Here is a 20,533-nt window from a genome sequence, read left to right as displayed (position 1 = left end):
CAACAAGATTATCAGAGCCCCATTTGGCGATGAGCTCTAACGTCCTATCGAGTTCAATGACAAGATTCTTCCGCCTCTCCTCAATTTCCGCTCTCCGCATCCACCATGCACTGTACTATCGTCTGCATAGCAATGTATGTTCCCAAGAGAGAGCATCATTGATATGCAAAAGAAAGAGTGTGGGAGATAGCACAGATCCCTGGGGGACCCCAGCATTCACTACATAGAATTGTGAAGCGCAACCATCAACTAAAACACGAAGGCTACGCTTGTGTAGGAAGCTGGCAATCCAGGTGCATAGCTGAGCAGGCAGACCATATGCCGGCAGCTTGGAGAGAAGACTTCTGTGCCAGACCCTGTCGAAAGCCTTGGAGATATAGAGGCTGACAACCAACGATTCTCCATGCTTGTCGATAGCTTCACCCCAGAGGTACGTTACGTACGCTAGAAGATCACCTGTGGACCGTTTTGGTCGAAACCCGTATTGACGATCATTAATTAAAGAGTGATCTTCTAGGTAATGGATCAGTTGGTTGTTTAAAATCCGTTCCATCACCTTACAAAGTACTGAGGTGATAGCTATTGGCCGATAATTTGCCGGGTCAGACCGATCCCCTTTTTTGGGAACCGCTTGCACATTAGCTCTTCTCCAAGCCTCCGGCACACTTCCCGAAGAGAGAGAAAGTTGGAACAGGCGCGTTAACACAGGAGACAGCTCCGCTGCGCACTTCTTCAGCACTATGGCTGGTATTCCATCGGGACCGCTAGCTTTCCGTACATCAAGTGATTGCAGCTCCGCACGCACATCACGTTGCCTGATTTTAATGTCAGGCATCGTATGGCCACATGCAGGTATTGTAGGTGGCAGTGCACTACAATCATCGATGACGGAATTGTCGGCAAAGAGTTTAGCCAGGAGATCAGCTTGCTCTTGCGGACTGTGAGCTAGCGATCCGTCCGGATTTCTGAGCGGTGGCAGCGAAGGTTGGCAGAAATTGTTTTGCACAGACTTGGTCAGACGCCAGAAGCTACGGGAGCCCCTAGGATGCGAAACAAGGTCATGACCAATCTGTACAATGCGCTGTGCATCCGCTCTCGTGTATGCCTTTCTACAGGACTTGGAATTTTTATTATAGTTTGCTTTCAGTGAGTCAATGTTAGATGCCCCGCTAATACAGCCGTTGATCCACTTGCGATATACCGCCTGCTTAGATGATACAGCATCGGCACATTCACGAGTGAACCAACGGTTACGCGTACTCCTACTGACGAGATCTGAGCTAGGAATGTAGTATTCCATTCCCAGCATGATCTCGCCAGCAACAGCAGCGGCACTAGCTGTCGGGTCATTCCCACTGAAGCAACGTTCCTTCCAAGGGACCGACGCATAGTAATCGCGCATACCGTCCCAATCCGCCGACTTATAGTGCCAAACGCGACGTTTGCATACCGCTAGTGGCGGCAGCTTGGCCTGTGGCACTCTGGTAGAAATAAGGCTGTGATCCGAAGAGCCAAGAGGAGCCTGAACCACAACCTGATATTCCACCGGGTGAGAAGTCAGCAGAAGGTCCAGTAGAGAAGGTGCTTGCCCATCAATGTCTGGGATCCTGGTGGGCTGATCAACCATTTGGGTCAAGTCATGTGTGAGAGCAAAAGCATGAGCAGTCCTTCCAGCATGGTCAGTTTTGAGGGATTTCAACCAGGATTCGTGGTGAGCATTAAAATCCCCCAAAAACACCAATTCCGCGTTAGGAAATTGCTCTTGCGCAGCATCTGCCACCCGACTAAGATGGTCAAATAATCGGCTTGTCTCCAAGTCACCATTGTGGGATCTGTAGAGGCACACGTAGACTCGGCTCTGACGAACCAGGTCCACACGTACCACCAACATGGAGAAGGAGGGGTCCTCCAAGCAGCGCAGTCGGTGACAGCAAACATCCGTCCTGACGAACAAGCATACTCCGGCTTTAGCTTTGAAGGATTCTTCAAGCGTGTAACCGGAATAATTAAGGTAGCTGGTATCGGCAGGACGAAGTATTTGTGTCTCCGTGAGAAACAACATTGCTGACAGTGCGTTTGGTCCACCATTTTAAGGTCGCTCAGCGAGCTATGGAGAGGGCTATGCTCGGAGTTTCTCTGAAGGATCGAATCCCAAATGTGGTGATCCGACAGAGAACCAAGGTTATCGACATAGCCCAAAGGATTAGTAAGCTGAAGTGGCATTGGGCTGGACACATATGTCGCAGAACCGACGATCGTTGGGGTAGACGCGTTCTGGAGTGGAGACCACGCCTTGGCAAACGTAGCGTAGGACGCCCTCCAGCTAGGTGGAGTGACGATATACGCAATGTGGCTGGCAGCGGTTGGAGATTAAGAGCTGAAAATCGAGCTCAGTGGCGTGCCATTGGAGAGACCTATGTCCAGCAGTGGACGCGAAAAGGGTGATGATGATGACTGAAATGCTAAAGTACATAGTATACCAAAACTAAATCACTTATACTTTTTGTTAATAAGGAATAATGTCTTAGATACTTTCTGTACATAAAGAATAATGCCTTTTATCATTTTGACTCATAAGGCATAATGCCTTATTTACTTTTTGGCCATAAGGAATAAAGCATTAGTATTGATGATAATTTTTATTCAAGTGAATTAGAATGTAATTTAAACAATATTGACACATAATCTAAGGAAATAAAAAAGTGTAATAAAATAATTAAAAATGTCAAACAATAAGAGAAAATCAAATAACAAACAACAGTTTAAAAAATATATATAAATATCAGATTAAAGTAGTACTACATGTACACAAAAATCATTGATTCACTTATCAAATGGATCAAATTACCAAAGAGTCAAGTGTATTAGACTTAATTAAACCAAAACAATAAATTGTTATATCCAAACTAAAATATTTTAACGTTTTAATTCATATTAGAGAACCAGGAACCTCAAAATTAAATCTTTAAATTCAAATCAAAGTTTAATCTGAATATAAAATAACAAAATTTACTATTTGAACGAAATTAACAATATTTTAACTTGAATCGAATTACTTAAACATTACATTGAATGACATTTTTTTTTAAATATAATATAAAGATAATAAAAATTTTAATTTAATCATGCTCAGTTCTAACCCAGCTGTGATTTTAAATATGTATAACTACATACCAATTCGCGATTCGTCGTCGTCGCGCGAAGACGCTTGCTGATTGTAGACGCGTTATTGTCGGATTCAAAACCGGTTTAATCACCACTGCGCTCGACACCGCGTCGTAACGTTGTTTACAATGTTGAGTGTTTTGTTCGAGTATAATAGATAAATATGACTACTAATGGATCCAATATACAGGTTGAGACGGAACATATAATGCAAATTGATAGGAGTGATAACTTTGAGTATTCAGGGGAAGATGGAGAGATTAGGAACCGTGAGATGCATGACAACGATAGAAGACCAAATAAAAGAAACAGGGAGGCTAATAGAGAAGAAGTTTGGTTTACCGTATAGAGGAAAGGTAAAAGGTTTGCTCGTGACGGGGACTTTAATGACTGGGAAAGAATACCAGAGGACCAGATTGAAGTTTGCATTACATCCACTGAACCAATTCCAAAACAATTTAAACTGGCTAAGATTTTGAAATCAGAGAACATAAAGAATGTTGTTCGTGTTAAATACATAAACTCATTTAAAGTGTTGATTCAGTTTGACAAAGAAGATAGTGCTGAGGAATTAATAATTAACAAGTTCTTTAATGAAAATGGATATAGGACATATAAAACTATGGAAATAAATCATACGTATGGAGTGATAAAAGACAGATTTAGACCGTACTGATGAAAAAAATTTAGAAAGTTTATATAGTAGTATACCAATTATGGGAGTAAAGAGGTTAAAACGCAGAAATAGCTCGGATGGAAGATGGGAGAATAGCGAAGCTATGAGAATATGTTTTAAAGGGTCATCGTTACCATCAAAAATTAAGATGTTTGACACCACAGTAATAGTAACACCCTATGTATTCCCTGTTACGCAATGTTCTCGATGCTGGAGATACGGATATACGATCAAAATTTGTCCATCTAACAATAAAATTGTTTGCCCGAAATGTGGTGACAACCATCAAAATTGTGAGTGATCTTCATTTATTTGTAATAACTGTTGCGGCATTAACATGGCTATGACCAGAATATGCCTCATTTATATTAAAGAAAAATGAGTTCGAGAGCTAATGGCAAAATTTAATTGTACATACAAAAAGGCACTAACTATTTATGTTCCACCCAGGCCCCCTCCAGCACCTGTTATTTCACAGCAAACATTTCCAACAATTAATAAAGCTAACGATTCGTCTACATTTAATTGTTATAAAGAACCTACCGTAGATGAAAATCTCACAAAATCATACGCTGAAGTCACCAAAAACAAAATTTAAAAACCAAAAAAGAAAAAACTGAGGAAGGCCGGAAAAGCAAATGTCGAAAACGATGATAATATATAAAAATAATGTAATATATAATAATATATAGAAATAATGGAATTTAACAATTTGGAGACAGTGGAAGATAGATATTCAGAAACAGTACGCAGTGAAGAACAAGGATATGGAAAAAAAGGGAATACATACAAAGATGAGCGAGGATTTGTTGAATGGAAATCAGTACTAAAAATGCTAAAAGATAAAATATTAAATAGTGGTTTGACGTGGGAAGAAAAGATTAAAGAATGCTTAAGTATAATTTATGAAGCTGTATTATCGGCTATAGTGAGATTAATATCGGAGTGGCCATGTTTAAGATTCTTAAGCCAATATGGATAGGAACAATATTCCACAATCTATAAACATACTCCAATGGAATGCTCAAAGTCATTAATGAAACATTAATGAAATTAGAAACAAAACTCTTATATTTTTAAATATTTTTAAAGTGTTAGCTGGTAGTAAATAGGGGAATCATCCAATACACCTACGTCGACTTTATATTTCAATTATCCGTAGCAGACTTGATTATGGTAGTTTCTTATACGATATCGGGCTAAAGAGTCACCTAAGTAAATTGGACAAAGTAGAAAATCAGTCAATGCGAGTTATTGGCGGCTTTATAAGAACCACACCAATACATGTCATGGAGAGTGAATTTTATATACAACCTCTAAATATCCGAAGGAAATATCTTGCCGGTAAGTTTGTGCTAAAGTCTAGGTCTGTCGAAAATAACGTAACTGTAAATGTTTTAAAAGATCTAAACGATATGTGTAGTAATTATTACTGGAGAAATAAAAAACTTTCTCTGCTCGTTACAGTCTACAGAAATTTATGCCATTATTCTGTTATATCAAATAAAAAATTACTATGTCATTCTCTCCATACATGGGTCAGTGTTATAGACTTATCTAATAATATATTTCCTACATACCAAAACCTTAAAAAAACTACATACCAAAGTCCAGTAATGTTAAACACTCTTTAAAGCGTTCAAAAATCCATGAAGACATCTTGACAATATATATTCTTTAAATAATCTTTAGAATAATTCTTAAGAGTAAAAATCCAAATTAAGCCTTCAAAATATTATCTAAATAAAAAAAATTGAAACATTGAAAACAGCCATTGATAAGAATAGTAGAATATAATTAAAGAAAATAATCCACAATAGTGTAACCATTGAAAATAATGGTTGAAAATAAGAAATAATTCCAGTTAGAATCCAATTACGTTTTTATTACTATGATTTTTATAATTCAAAAGACTTACCCAAACTATCCCAGTTATTTTTCCAAAAATAACAAAATGCATCATGGTAAATATTTTAAGAATTCCCCTATAAAGAACCACAATCGATGTTACGAACCAGATCAATTAAAATTAAGTTGAAATTTCTAAGAAAGTTTTAACTTACTTACTTTTTTAACTTACGAGTTGAACATGAACATTTTAAATACTTATCTAGGATTTAAAACAGATTCTCCAAAATACCAAATATTGTTTTAAATAAAATAAAAAAGATTACGAGTCATAAACCGAAAGGAAAGTGTATCCCTAGACAAACGTCAACGATCATCACAAAGATAGTAAATCATAATATTTCTATCAGGTTAAGAATGCATGACGCATAATTCAATTGCATAAGTCAGTACAGTAACAGCCTGTTAATGTCCCACTGCTGGGCTAAGGCCTCCTCTCCCTTTTGAGGAGAAGGTTGTGGAGCTTATTCCACTACGCTGCTCCAATGCGGGTGGTAGAATACACACGTGGCAGAATTTCAATGAAATTAGACACATGCAGGTTTCCTCACGATGTTTTCCTTCACCGTTAAGCACGAGATGAATTATAATCACAAATTAAGCACATGAAAATACAGTGGTGCTTGCCCGGGTTTGAACCCACGATCATCGGATAAGATTCACGCGTTCTAACCACTGGGCCATCTCGGCTTAAGTCATTTCACGGCCAAGTCAATGTTAGCGGTATTATTTAAGTTTTTCTTTTATTGAAGCTAGAAATTCAAATTAGATATTCGTCGTTTTTATTTTAAACAAATGTAACTGTAACGTGAATGTAAGCCACATTACGTTACAATTTACTATAAGCTTCGTTACAAATATTATTATTATTTTTATTAAACACTTTTTTTTTTTAATAATTTTCCAGCATATTTGTAAATACGGCACACGGCGGCGATTTGTGTTTTTGCTTTGGCTGACAATAAGTACGTAATGCGTCTATATTGATTATTATAATATAACGGATTAGAATCCCCAACCGAATCGTTAGGAACGGTGTTGTCAGCATAGCTAACCTCACCCTCCTTATGCTTAATAAAATCTCAGTTGTACTCACACAGTGAATCCACACCTTGCCTCGACGTTACGCAGAACGTAAATCCTCGAATTCCCGTTCACCACTCTAGCAACCATCGCCTGCAGCGCTCAGCGACGGCTATCCTCTCAAGATGGTCGTCACTCAGTTAATACACTCAATTTTAAATAATGAATTGAAGTTAACAGTTTTAACGCACTAAATTATAAAACAATTTTTAAGAATTATTTAAGCATTACTTAGAATTTTAGAATGTAAAACTAATAATAAAACATTTAAAAAACTGCAGTCACTTAATTAATACACTCACTTTAAAATAATGAAATTAAAGTTAACAATTTTATTGCAACACAATTTTAATTTATTAAATTATGATACAATTTTTAAGAATTATTTAAACACTGCTTAGAATTTTAGAATATAAAACTAATAATAAAAACATTTTAAAACGGCAAACAAATTTAGCACGCTGAGCGTAAAAATGAAAACTATTTCTTTTGATGTTACAGAAATTCATAAACAAAAATAAACATTGTTACTTATAAATTGTAAGTTTAATTGTAGCAATTTTTTTGTTAATTTCGAACGTAAAATTAATAAGCAAAACATCTTTATAAACAACTAACGGTGTTAACGGAACTTGCCGTTTTATATCTAGAATAATGCAACTTATTTTTTTCGACACACGGCACAGTCGACATTTCTTTTTCTGGGCCTCTTTCCATCCATGAGAATATATCATTTGAATTTGAAAGTATATAGTTCCCTCTTAAAGTGTGCTTCCCCATGACAATCAAAAGTCCCATTGCCTGTCGTTGAACATGGCCGGCACTGATTTTAATGAGAAGTGTTATTCACATGGACAGTTTTTACGTTGCGTGCTCCAGAGTGAGCTCTGCGAGTAACTAAGTAATTTTAGCCCCAAAAGGAAATACAGCTAACATCGTTTTTTGATATAAATAAGATGTATATAAATTATAATATCAGAATCGCTGACTAATATTACAATTTATATTATTTTCGGAGTCAGAGGTCCACCACCTATGTTGCTTATGTAAAAACCTTAGATATGGACAGATGGGCCACCTGATGTTAAATGGTCACTACTGTCCTTAGACATTGGCTATGTAAGAAATATTAACCATTCCCTACCACCGTTTACAAAGAGGTGCTTCGATTATTAATTATAAATAAAGTTTGCAGTGATTGAATAGTTTTGTTTAACCTGAGTTTGATAGAATAGAATAAAAAAAATTTATTGGTATGCTTGATCATTTAGAATATTAACTATATCCAACAGTGTGGATAGATGTCGCGGTATTTAAGCAACATAATCATATAATATCATAGATCGGAAGATTTGTATAAAATATTGTTTTCTTCAATCCATTTAAGTCACTTTAAAATATATTAAGTGAAACTACAGGGATTTACAGGGATTTTATTGATTATTAAAAGAGTAATCATCAATATAAAAATAAAAAACCCTTTACCTTAATTTTTTCTAACCAGAATGGCATTTCATGGTTCTTAATTTCAAATCACAAACTTCTTAACAATCATTATCCTTTCTTTATACTTAAGTGCGAGCGAAGCCAGGGGCTAGAACTAAATAAAATCACATACTTTGGCAAGGCTATTCAGTTTATTATCCTATCTTTTTCAAACAAATGTAACATTTAAATAAAATACAAATCCAAAAAATTTTGACTTACATAAAAAAATAATTACACTTATGTTTTAATGAAACCAAAAATAAGGCAATTAAAAACAAATGTACTCCATTGAACTTGACATACATTTTAATAAGCTGCTTAAGGGCTTACACATATAATATAGAAAAAGTATATAATATAAAAAAGCAGTTATATAACAGTTTTGATTAAAGTTTAAAAAGCAATCATTTGACCATTCTTGTAGGTTTAGTGTTAATTATTATTATTAATTTTTAAGGGAAACTTACAATGTTATGACACTTATAGCATATTAATATAAAATAATACATACATCAGCCTAGCTTCCATCAATAGCAACTAAACAATTACTATAATTAAAAAAACAAAACCTACATAAAATCACATTGCTAAACATTGTAATATTAAATAAGACCAATAAAAGTGCAGTAAATAAATAATTTATATATAAAAATATATCTTTTTTTACCATGTATTAAAAGGCAAGTAAGAATATGACTACAATTGCAAATTTATAACAAACTAAAAGATTGCATATTAAGATGTGTTCGTACAATCATATATAAATTAATATATTATATTTTTACCTTATTTATTTTATATCAAATTACTAACAAAAGTTATAATAATACAACAACCAATATACATATAATTTAGGCTAAGCAAGATTAATTGCACTTTTAATTATATGTAATTACAGCATGCTTTTTATTAATTTTGTATTAACTGAGTGACCAATATATTACATTAATTACATTTTATAATCATTAATAAATAACATATTATGATAACAATAAATTAAATTGAATTAAATTAGAAATTTGTTGTCCTTAGTATTCATAATAATTTTAATGAAATTAGTTAAATGTTAATTTGAACAATATTGCAAAATATAATCTAGGAGAAAAAAAAGTGTGACTGTAGTCAAGAATGTCAAACATAATAGAAAAAATCCACAATAATTTATCGAACTTTATTTATTAGTAAATAAAGTAATAAAGCCAGATAAGTGTGAAAAGAGAAAAATCGCAATTTTTATTACATTCCATTGGTGCAAGTGTCGAAATATTCAATTAATTCAACATTGAAAAAAAGAAATTACTTTAGTAAACCTCATTAATAAATTTAACAACTATGGACAGACAGACATACATTTTTTATAAGAAAACAACGCGAACACGAAAATAAAAACAACTTTTACGAATCTAGAAAATCGCATGGTCAGCTTAAAATGTGATTTCGTTCAATTAAAAGAGTCATTGGTCCATCACGGACCAAATATTTATAGCAAATATGTGCTCGAGAAGCTCGCACATACGTCAAAGATTATTACAACAGTCATCGCGCAACAAAACACAGAGCACATAAATAAAAGCACTGAGTCGTCGTCGTCATTTTTATCTTTTAATGAATATCAAGTGATGAAGGAAGAGTAAAAGGGTAAAACAACACCCAGAATGGATGCGCATTTTCTAGCAAAATCAGATGGGTAACCAATTTAGACGAGAACGAAATTGTGAAACATGGTTATATTTGCCTAATCCATTTATAAATAGAATAAAAATATTTTGAAGTCTCTGTTTTATTGAATTGGTCTTCCGTTATTGCTACAATGCTTGTGTCAGCATAATCAAGAATAGGAAGAAGTAGGTCTGTGTGAGTGTTATTTAAAAGAAAATGTTGAAGACAACATAAAGACCTCAGAGCTGCAAACACTTTCCTGCTGATGTCATTCATATGGTGAGTCCAGCTAAGAATATCATCACAAAAACTACCAGGTTTTTAACATGATCACAATAAGGTATGAAAATATTGTAAAACATTATGAATGGCAAAGAAGACCAGTCGACTTTTGATATTTGTTTCCTGCTGCCAATAATGATGGCTTGAAATTTGCTAGGGTTGACATTAAGACCTAAAGATTCACTCCACTCAAGAAAGATATTGTGGACGTTATTCATTCTTGCGATAGCCATAGCTGCCAAAATTATAATTAATTATATTCATTATTCATATTTTATATTTGAAAAAATCAATGCTTTTTAAAGTAAAATATGATTTGACATTATTCTTATTTAATTTAGTTAGTTCTAATTAATTGTATTTTTTTATATTTTTTTGTATATATATTTTAAACTGTTGTTTTGTTGTGAATTTTCTCTATTATGTTTGACATTCTTGACTATAATATTAGACTTTTTTCTCCTAGATCATATTTCAATATTGTTCAAATTAACATTTAACTAATTTCAATTAAAATTATTATGAATACTAAGTACAATAAATTTCAAATTTAATTTAATTTAATGATTATAAATTATTTATTGTTATCATAATATGTTATTCATTAATGATTAGAAAATCTAATTAATGTCATATATTGGTTACTTGGTTAATACAAAATTAATAAAAAGCATGCTGTAATTAACTATAATTAAAAGTGCAATTAATCTTGCTTAGCCTTAATTATATATTGGTTGTTGTATTATTATCACTTTTGTTGGTAATTCGATATAAAATAAATAAGGTAAAAATGTAATCTATTAATTTATATATGATTGTACAAACCTATCTTAATATTCAATCTTTTAGTTTGGTATAAATTTGCAATTGTAGTCATATTCTTACTTGCCTTTTAATACATGGTTAAAAAAGATATATTTTTATGTATAAATTATTTATTTACTGCACTTTTATTGGTCTTATTTAATATTACAATGTTATAGCAATGTGATTTAATTTATGTTTTGTTTTTGGTAAAATTTTGTTTAATTAATTAATTTTATTTGGTTACACAAAATATCTTACTACACCTTTATTGATTTCACTTAATATTATTAAATGTATTAAGACATGTGGGATCAGTGATGTAAACTTTATTCACTAGATGGTGTTTTTTTTTTGTTTTTTTACATAATATTTATTTTTTGCCATAAATGCAGCACCGCTAAGATCATTCTTTAGGATTGATTCATGTTTCGAATTCATTTGCAACTTCCATGTCAAGCAATTTTGATTTAATGACATCAGCAGTTATCGGAATTCCTGAATGATCTATAGCCATTATCATAGGAGAATAACGATCGGTTTAACCTGCTAATAATTATGATCCCGCCCATTCATCGATGATTGTAAATCCTGTGCCATTTAGCTGTTGAGCTGTTTCGACAATTTGTGTGACATAGGTAACCATTGAGTCACAACTATCCAGTCTAATGGAAATTAAATGTCGAAGTAAGGTTATCTTCCTCGAGAAACCCGAGTCATCAAACATGGTTTTTAATTTAGTCCATAATGCCGCTGAACATTCGGTATTTCTTATGTGCACGTACAATGCTGGATCAATCGTCAAAATTAACTTTGCCTTTGTTTTGCCATCTTCTGCTGGCTTAATTTCGAAACCGGCTGGTGGTTTGATGTACTTTTTCATTCCGTCCAAGGCCAATAAGTTTCAGCCGCAAAACACCACTCATCATAATTCTCCCTGCCTTTTAATTTCGTCACACTTGTTACGTAGTTAGAGTTCATGTTTCCGTGAAACACAGACACAATTTATCTATTTTAAACTAAAATAACTGACAAATTCGGAAGAGGCCCATAACCTATTAAAACACGCCGGATCAGTGATGTAAACTTTATATACTAGATGGCGTTAGTAGTAGTTCAAACCACAGGTATTTTTGATACATTTTACATACTAACAACATGTTTTAGCAATGTAATTTTATGTAGGTTTTGTTTTTGTTAATTTTAGTAATTGTTTGATTGTTATTGGTGGAAACTAGGCACTACGGTCTAGGTACGGTTTCAAACGGTCCAAGAATGCTAATGTTAATGACTGAACAGTTCCTATCAGACCCCAGGTTGCTCTTGTGGAGGAATCAGAACACTCCGATGACTGAGAAATGCCGGCAACTGTGGGAAGTTAGGTGCTTTGTGGGTTAGCATAGTTCTAGATCCTGGTAGCAATAAACATCACAGGATGCAGTGGAGGCATCTACTTGAGAAATGGTCGGCTGTTGAAGTTTGTCCGACTGAGGATCCAGATTATAGATCGTTTCCATTGTACGAGAGAGAACGAGAAAGAAGCGAGAGGGACCGAGATAGAGACCACCGCGACAGGGACAGAGAGCGACATAGGGATAGAGAAGAGAGGGACAGGGAAAGACTGCGGGAGAGAGAGGAGAGAGATAGAGAAAAACATAGAGAGAGACAGAGAAGAGAAATGCATTCCCATTCAGAAAGTTCCGATGAGGAATCTAGACCTAATAACTATGAACGCGAGTACAGACGAGCGAGTAAAAGATTGCGGCTTCACAATCAGAGGCCGGCGCAGCTGACGCCGAGAACAGTGTTTCATAAAGCCCTGGATGCGGTGGATATTTCATGGGAAAATAAGCATCTTAAAAATATTTTAAGCTCAGATGAATTCTGTGATCCTGAAAAACCTGATAAAGCTGGTGCTTCCACAGGCTCTACCTTACTACAGCCCTACCCTAAGTTTAATGAGTTAGGACAACTGCTATGGCACGAGCACCTGCCCGTGGTGGGCGCGCGCATCGAGGCGCTGCGCGCGCACGGCGGCAAGGCGTCCAGCAGTAGCGCGGGCAGCGGTGCGTGCGCCGGCGACTCGTACGCGGGCCAGTGCGACCGCGCCAAGCTGTCGCTCGTGTCCGCGCACATGGACGCCGGCGCGTGTCTGGCCGCCGCCAGCACGTGCGCGCTGTCGCACTCGCAGCGGTGTATCGGCAGAGACAGTAGATGCTGGACGGGCTGGACCCTGGAGGCCATCTGGTGCGTGTACGAATGTCTGGCGGCCCCGTGTCTCGCGCCGGACGACCAGCGTGCCTCGCCCAGGCTGCACACGTACATCGACGAGGAACCCAACACCGGCCTTCCGCCCAGATATCAGCACGTGCCAGTAGCAGGTAGTAAAAACCCTGAGGAGACGTATCTCGCCCTTGCGCTGGAAGCAGCTCTACTCGGCCTGGGCATGCAGAGAATGTTACCCAGCGGCCTTTATGCGCAAGAGCGGTATTGTAAACAGGAGGAGCGCCTGATCAGCCAGCTGCAGCGCGTGGAGGGCGAGGCGGCAGGCGGCGTATGCGCCCGCGTGTCCCGCGCGCTGCTGGCGGGCGGGCCCGTCTCGTGCCTCGGCACCAAGCTGCACCCGCGGTCCGCGCCCGCGCACACCTTCGCGCGCTTCTTGTTCCTGGCGCTGCTGCCCGCCGACCCCGACCTGGCCTACCGCGTCGGCCTCCGGGCGATGAGGCTGCCGATGGTGGAGGAGGCGTACGCGCTGGACGGCGGCGGCGCGGTGGCAGAAGGCGCGGGCACGTGGCACACGCTGCAGCACGCGGAGCAGCAGCAGGCGGCGCTCGCCAGCGCGCTGCTGGGCGCGGCGCGCGGCACGCCGGCGCGGCTGCGTGCTGCGTGACGGCGGCGGGCTGCTCACGCGCGCGGCCCCCTCCCCCGCGCCCGCCCACGCCGCTGCGCCCCCTGCTCGAGGCCGCGCCGCGCGCCTACGCCTCCACCACGCACGTGCGCCTCGCGCACATCTCACCGCGATACTACGCAGACTTTGTTAACTTCCTTGGTAAAGCTCGAGACACATTTACGCTGGCGCACGATGATCCGCACCAATTCGCTGCTCTATTACAAGAAATAAAATTAAAATATAAAGGCAAAAAGAAACTAATGTTCCTTGTCAAAGAGAGGTTCGGCTGAAAGTGTAGCAGATATTTATCTCTTGAAATTAATGTTGCAGTAAGTGATAAATACTATCTGACTGTAACGAATGTTTTATCCGTGCAGTGACGGAGAAAGAATACATTTCACTGCCCCTCTCTTTCCCATGGGTGTCGTAAGAGGCGACTAAGGGAAATCTGAGCGACGATCTGCTCATTTGGTGGTAGGACGCTAACATCCGCCTGGCTTGTTCCCACCGTACGCATGGTGAAAAACTCGTGAAGTGGCTTGCAGCCGCGTTTCGAGGTCAGCCAGCGTACAGCCAGTGCCCGAGCGAGTATTGCCGCGATGGGTGTTGGTCCAGTGGAGACGGCTGTTGAACCAATGCCGGGGGAAACTGTATTGACCTGCCGGACAGAGAGACCTGAAGAAACGGCTGTTCCGCTGGCCGCCCGTGGCATAGTACAGGGGCCCGAGCGTGCCTAATCAGCTCGCGAGGCTGCCCCACCAGGCCACGCATAATCTCGGGGTGACCGTCGTGCCGGTTGGTGACCGGAAGGTGGGGTCCCGGTGGCCACTTCCGGGGGGGTTTGGGGGCCCTTCCGTCCGGCGGATCAGTATATTTTCCCTTTTGGCAACCATTTGGGAAAACACGCCTCCATACTTTGCCCATCCCTATCGTGGCAATACGTCGCTCGCTTCACGTCTCTTTTCCTTATTTTTCCAAATGGTAGCGCAACTAAGAAATAACGGTCGTTCAGCGGTACACACCCCCACCATACCCACGCTGTTTGAGGTCGAGTTCTCTAACATCCGAGGACTCCACGCTAACCTCAACGCTGTCCACCACCATCTCGAGACAGCACGGCCAGCAATGTTGTTTCTCACGGAGACGCAAATACTCCGCCCTGCCGACACCAGCTACCTTAACTATCCCGGCTACATGCTTGAAGAATCTTTTAAAGCGAAAGCCGGAGTATGCTTGTTCGTCAGGGCGGATGTTTGTTGTCACCGATTGCGCTGCTTGGAGGACCCCTCCTTCTCCATGTTGGTGGTACGTGTGGACCTGGTTCGTCAGAGTCGAGTCTACGTGTGCCTCTACAGATCCCACAATGGTGACTTGGAGACAAGCCGATTATTTGACCATCTTAGTCGGGTGGCAGATGCTGCGCAAGAGCAGTTTCCTAACGCGGAATTGGTGTTTTTGGGGGATTGTAATGCTCACCATGAATCATGGTTGAAATCCCTCAAAACTGACCATGCTGGAAGAACTGCTCATGCTTTTGCTCTCACACACGACTTGACCCAACTGGTTGATCAGCCCACCAGGATCCCAGACATTGATGGGCAAGCGCCTTCTCTACTGGATCTTCTGCTGACTTCTCACCCGGTGGAATATCAGGTTGTAGTTCAAGCTCCACTTGGTTCTTCGGATCACGGCCTTATATCTACCAAAGTGCCACAGGCCAAGCTGCCGCCATCAGCAGTATGCAAACGTCGCGTTTGGCACTATAAGTCGGCAGATTGGGACGGTATGCGCGATTACTATGCGTCAGTCCCTTAGAAGGAACGTTGCTTCAGTGGGAATGACCCGACAGCTAGTGCCGCTGCTGTTGCTGATGAGATCATGTTAGGAATGGAATACTACATTCCTAGCTCAGATCTCATCAATAGGGGTACGCGTTACCGTTGGTTCACTCGTGAATGTGCCGACGCTGTATCATCTAAGCAGGCGGCATATCGCGCGTGGATCAACGGCTGCATTAGCGGGGCTTCTAACATTGACTCACTGAAAGCAAACTACAATAAAAATTCTAAGTCCTGTAGGAAGGCATACACGAGAGCGGATGCACAGCGCATTGTACAGATTGGTCATGACCTTATATCGCATCCTAGGGGCTCCCGTAGCTTCTGGCGTCTGACCAAGTCTGTGCAAAACAATTTCTGCCAACCTTCGCTGCCACCGCTCAGAAATCCGGACGGATCGCTAGCTCACAGTCCGCAGGAGAAAGCCGACCTCCTGGCTAAACTCTTTGCCGACAACTCTGTGATCGATGATTGTAGTGCGCAGCCGCCAACAATACCTTCATGTGGCCACACGATGCCTGACATCAAAATCAGGCAACGTGATGTGCGTGCGGAGCTGCAATCACTTGATATACGGAAAGCTAGCGGTCACGATGGAATACCAGCCATTGTGCTGAAGAAGTGCGCGGCGGAGCTGTCTCCTGTGTTAACGCGCCTGTTCCAACTTTCTCTCTCTTCGGGATGTGTGCCGGAGGCTTGGAGAAAAGCTAATGTGTAAGCGGTTCCCAAAAAAGGGGATCGGTCTGACCCGGCAAATTATCGACCAATAGCTATCACCACAGTACTTTGTAAGGTGATGGAACGGATTCTAAACAACCAACTGATCCATTACCTAGAAGATCACTGTCTAATTAATGATCGTCAGTACGGGTTTCGACCAAAACGGTCCACAGGTGGTCTTCTAGCGTACGTAACACACCTCTGGGGTGAAGCTATCGACAAGCATGGAGAATCGACAGGGTCTGGCACAGAAGTCTTCTCTCCAAGCTGCCGGCATATGGTCTGCCTGCTCAGCTATGCACCTGGATTGCCAGCTTCCTACACAAGCGTAGCCTTCGTGTTTTAGTAGATGGTTGTGCTTCACAATTCTATGTAGTGAATGCTGGGGTCCCCCAGGGATCTGTGCTATCTCCCACACTTTTTCTTTTGCATATCAATGATATTCTCTCTCTTGGGAACATACATTGCTATGCAGATGATAGTACAGTGCATGGTGGATACCACGGACGCGCAGTGGCTGGGTGGGCGAAAACTGAGGAGAGGCGGAGAATCTTGTCATTGAACTCGATAGGACGTTAGAGCAAAATCGCCATGCTGGGGATGGACGTTCGCTGCGACCTTAGTCCAAGGGATTACATCGAGGCTATTATAAAAACAGCTTCACGGAAACTCGGAGTTCTGAACAAGGTGCGGCGTTTTTTCACGCCACAACAACTGTGCCTGTTATACAAAACACAGGTACGGTCTTGCGTTGAATATTGCTCGCACCTTTGGGATGGCTCTGCTAAGTACCTACTGCAGGCCTTGCACCGGTTGCAGCGACATGCAGTACGCATTATTGGCGACGTAATGGTCACAAACACCCATGAACTTTTACAATTGCGTCGCTCGATAGCAGCACTGAGCGCTTTTTATCGACTGTATCACGGCGAGTGCTCTGAGGAATTTTTTTCTCTAATTCCTGCTTCCCCCTTCCTTCTTAAGTCCACGCGAGCTGGTTCTCGATGTCACCGCCTAACTGTGACATCAATTCCATCGCGCACAAAGAAATTTGGCAACTCCTTTCTTTGTCGCACTACCAAAAAATGGAATTCTTCTTACCAGCTCACGCGTTCCACTCCTCTTACAACCCGGGTTCCTTCAAACGAGGCGTGAAGAGGCATCTTGCGGGCCGGCAAGGCGGGGACGGCTAGTACAGAACATTCCTCCCTGACTGTACTGGCCGTCGTCGCGTTTGGACTCTACTACCACTTGCCATCAGGTGGAGTAGAGTCATTTGCCATCCCGGGGCATATAAAAAAAAAACTACATTGGTGGAAAGTAGATGCATGTATTATTTTATATTATTATGCTTTAAGTGTCATAACATTGTAAGTTTCCCTTGAAAATAATAATAATAATTAAAACTAAACCTACTAGAATGGTCAAATGACCGCTTTATAAACTTTAATCAAAACTACATAACGGTTTTTTTTTCATATTATATACTTTTTCTATATAAGCCCTTAAGTAGCTTATTAAAATGTAAGTCAAGTTCAATGAACAACATTTGTTTTTAATTGCCTTATTTTTTGTTTTTATTAAAATTCATTAACAACATAAGTATAATTCTTTTTTATGTAAGTCAAAATTTTTTGGATTTGATTTTTATTTAAATGTTACATCATTTTGTTTGAAAAAGATAGGATAATAAACTGAGTAGCCTTGGCAAAGTCTGTGATTTTATTTAGTACTAGCCATTATCCCTGGCTTCGCTCGCGCTGAAATATAAAGAAAGGATAAATAATTGTTAGGAAGTCTGTGATTTTAAATTAAGAACCATGAAATGTCATCCTGTTTAGAAAAAAATAAGGATAATCATCAATCTAAAAATAAAAAACCCTGTAAGGTTTTTTATTTTTAGATTGATGATTACTCTTTTAATAATCATCAGTGAAGTTACTTTAAGTCCCTGTAGTTTCACTTAATATATTTTATAGTGACTTAAATGGATTGAAGAAAAAAATATTTTATACAAATCTTCCGATCTACGATATTATATGATTATGTTGCTTAAACACCCCGGCATCTATCCATGCTGTTGGATATAGTTAATACTCTAAATGAGCAAGCGTACCAATATATATATATTTATTCAATTCTATCAAACTCAGGTTAAACAAAACTAAACTCACTGAAAACTTGATTTATAATTAATAATTGAAGCACCTCTTTGTAAACTGTGGTAGGGCTTTGTGCAAGCTCGTCTCGGTGGGTACCACCCACTCATCAGATATTCTACAGCTAAACAGCAATGCTTAGCATGGTTCCGTTCTGGTTGGAAGGATGAGTAAGCCAGTGTAACTACAGGCACAAAGGAAATAACATCTTCGTTCCCAAGAAGAGGAATGGTTAATATTTCTAACATAGCGAATGTCTGAGGACAGTGGTGATCATTTAACATCAGGTGGCCCATTTGTCCGTCCGGCTACCTATAATATAAATAATAATAACAATAAATTTTATTTACACAGAAACGTGTACACAATTGTAGTTGGCAGTTTTATCTAAATCTAGGGTTTTTACATAAGCAGCGTAGGTGGTGGACCTCTGACTCCGAAACTAATATAAATTGTTTTGGGTCTAAAATTACTTAGTTAGTCGCAGAGCTCACTTTGGAGCATGCAACGTGAAAACTGTCCATGTGAATAACACTTCTCATTAAAATCAGTGCCGGCCATGTTCAACGACAGGCAATGGGACTTATAATTGTCATGGGGAAGCACACTTTAAGAGGGAACTATATACTTTCAAATTCAAATGATATATTCTCATGGATGGTATTCTCGGAATGAAAATTACCTCTCATCGAGCACATCCTAAAATTAATCTCTAGGAATTACGGCAAAGTAAGGAAAGAGAATGTCAGGGGATCGTTCAAGGTAACACCAATTGTTGAAAAACTGAAGGAATGTCGACTGCGCTGGTAAGGCCATATCCTGAGACGTTACGATAACCATCCCATCAAGAAAGCCTTAAGGACCGACCGCAGGGAAGAGAGCGACCGCCCGAAACCTGGTAGTCAAACATGCAAAAACAGGCCCAGAAAGAGAATCTGAGTACAGAAGTACAAGGACCGACCTCAGCTGAACTGGGAAGAGGGTTTGGACAAAGAAGAAGAGGAATTGAGAGTCATGTTGAGGTAAAGCTTGGAGACTATCAAGAGGTGCACATGGAAATAATGGAAATTTTTTTTTTTAAATATTTTTGCCGGGAAGGCAAATAACTCTACTCCACCTGATGGTAAGTGGTAGTAGAGTCCAAACACGACGACGGCCAGTACAGTCGAGAAGAATGTTCTGCACTAGCCGTCCCGGCCAGCAAGATGCCTCTTCACGCCTCGTTTGAAGGAACCCGGGTCGTATTACTTGTACCTTCCTAGGAGATATTGATAGATATTTCTAACCCCTGTGGTTTAGGCTCTGCGATGATGAATCAGTAAGAAAAAGTCTATGAAATAAAGACTAAACGTTGGCTTGCTTCCGATGCAGCGTCAATGACCAAAAATCGGCAGGCAGCACCGGGAAGCTGCGCTCCGCAGTTTGAGCGGATGCTGGAAAGCCCTCCAGGCACATGATGGGGTCGAGGGTATGCAATCTATCCATCACGAAGGGTCAGGTGGTCCTTAGGCGCACAGACCACCACCAATGTCCAACGGTTCCAGGCCGAGAAGGAAGCTGCAATGTCAACATGAGCGCAGAACTCAGCTTCCTTCAGACGAATATAAACCACTGCACCGGGTCTCAGGATCTACTGCTGCAGTGGGAGATTGTCCTGGCTGTGGCCTGCGATCCCTATTACGTCCCTTCCCTACCCCATTGGGCAGGGGACTTGGATGACACCGTAGTGGTCCTCATTCGGAATGGAACTAATCCTCCCCTCTTATTGAGGGGCTCGGGCTACGTAGCGGTAGGGTGGGGAGAGTACGTAGTTGTGGGAACGTACTTCTCCCCTAACAGCAGCTTCAGAAATCACAGAGAG

At 39.8% G+C, this 20,533-nt stretch overlaps 1 pseudogene; it reads left to right on the top strand.

The window, feature by feature from the left end:
* The first annotated feature begins 11,812 nt into the window (after positions 1-11,812).
* On the top strand, positions 11,813-14,309 carry LOC126776690 (zinc finger SWIM domain-containing protein 6-like; annotated as a pseudogene).
* The last annotated feature ends 6,224 nt before the right edge of the window (positions 14,310-20,533 follow it).

This window comes from Nymphalis io, chromosome 21 (genome assembly GCF_905147045.1).
Source record: "Nymphalis io chromosome 21, ilAglIoxx1.1, whole genome shotgun sequence".
Taxonomy (NCBI): Eukaryota; Metazoa; Arthropoda; class Insecta; order Lepidoptera; family Nymphalidae; genus Nymphalis; species Nymphalis io.
This window is presented reverse-complemented; position numbering and strand designations above follow the sequence as displayed.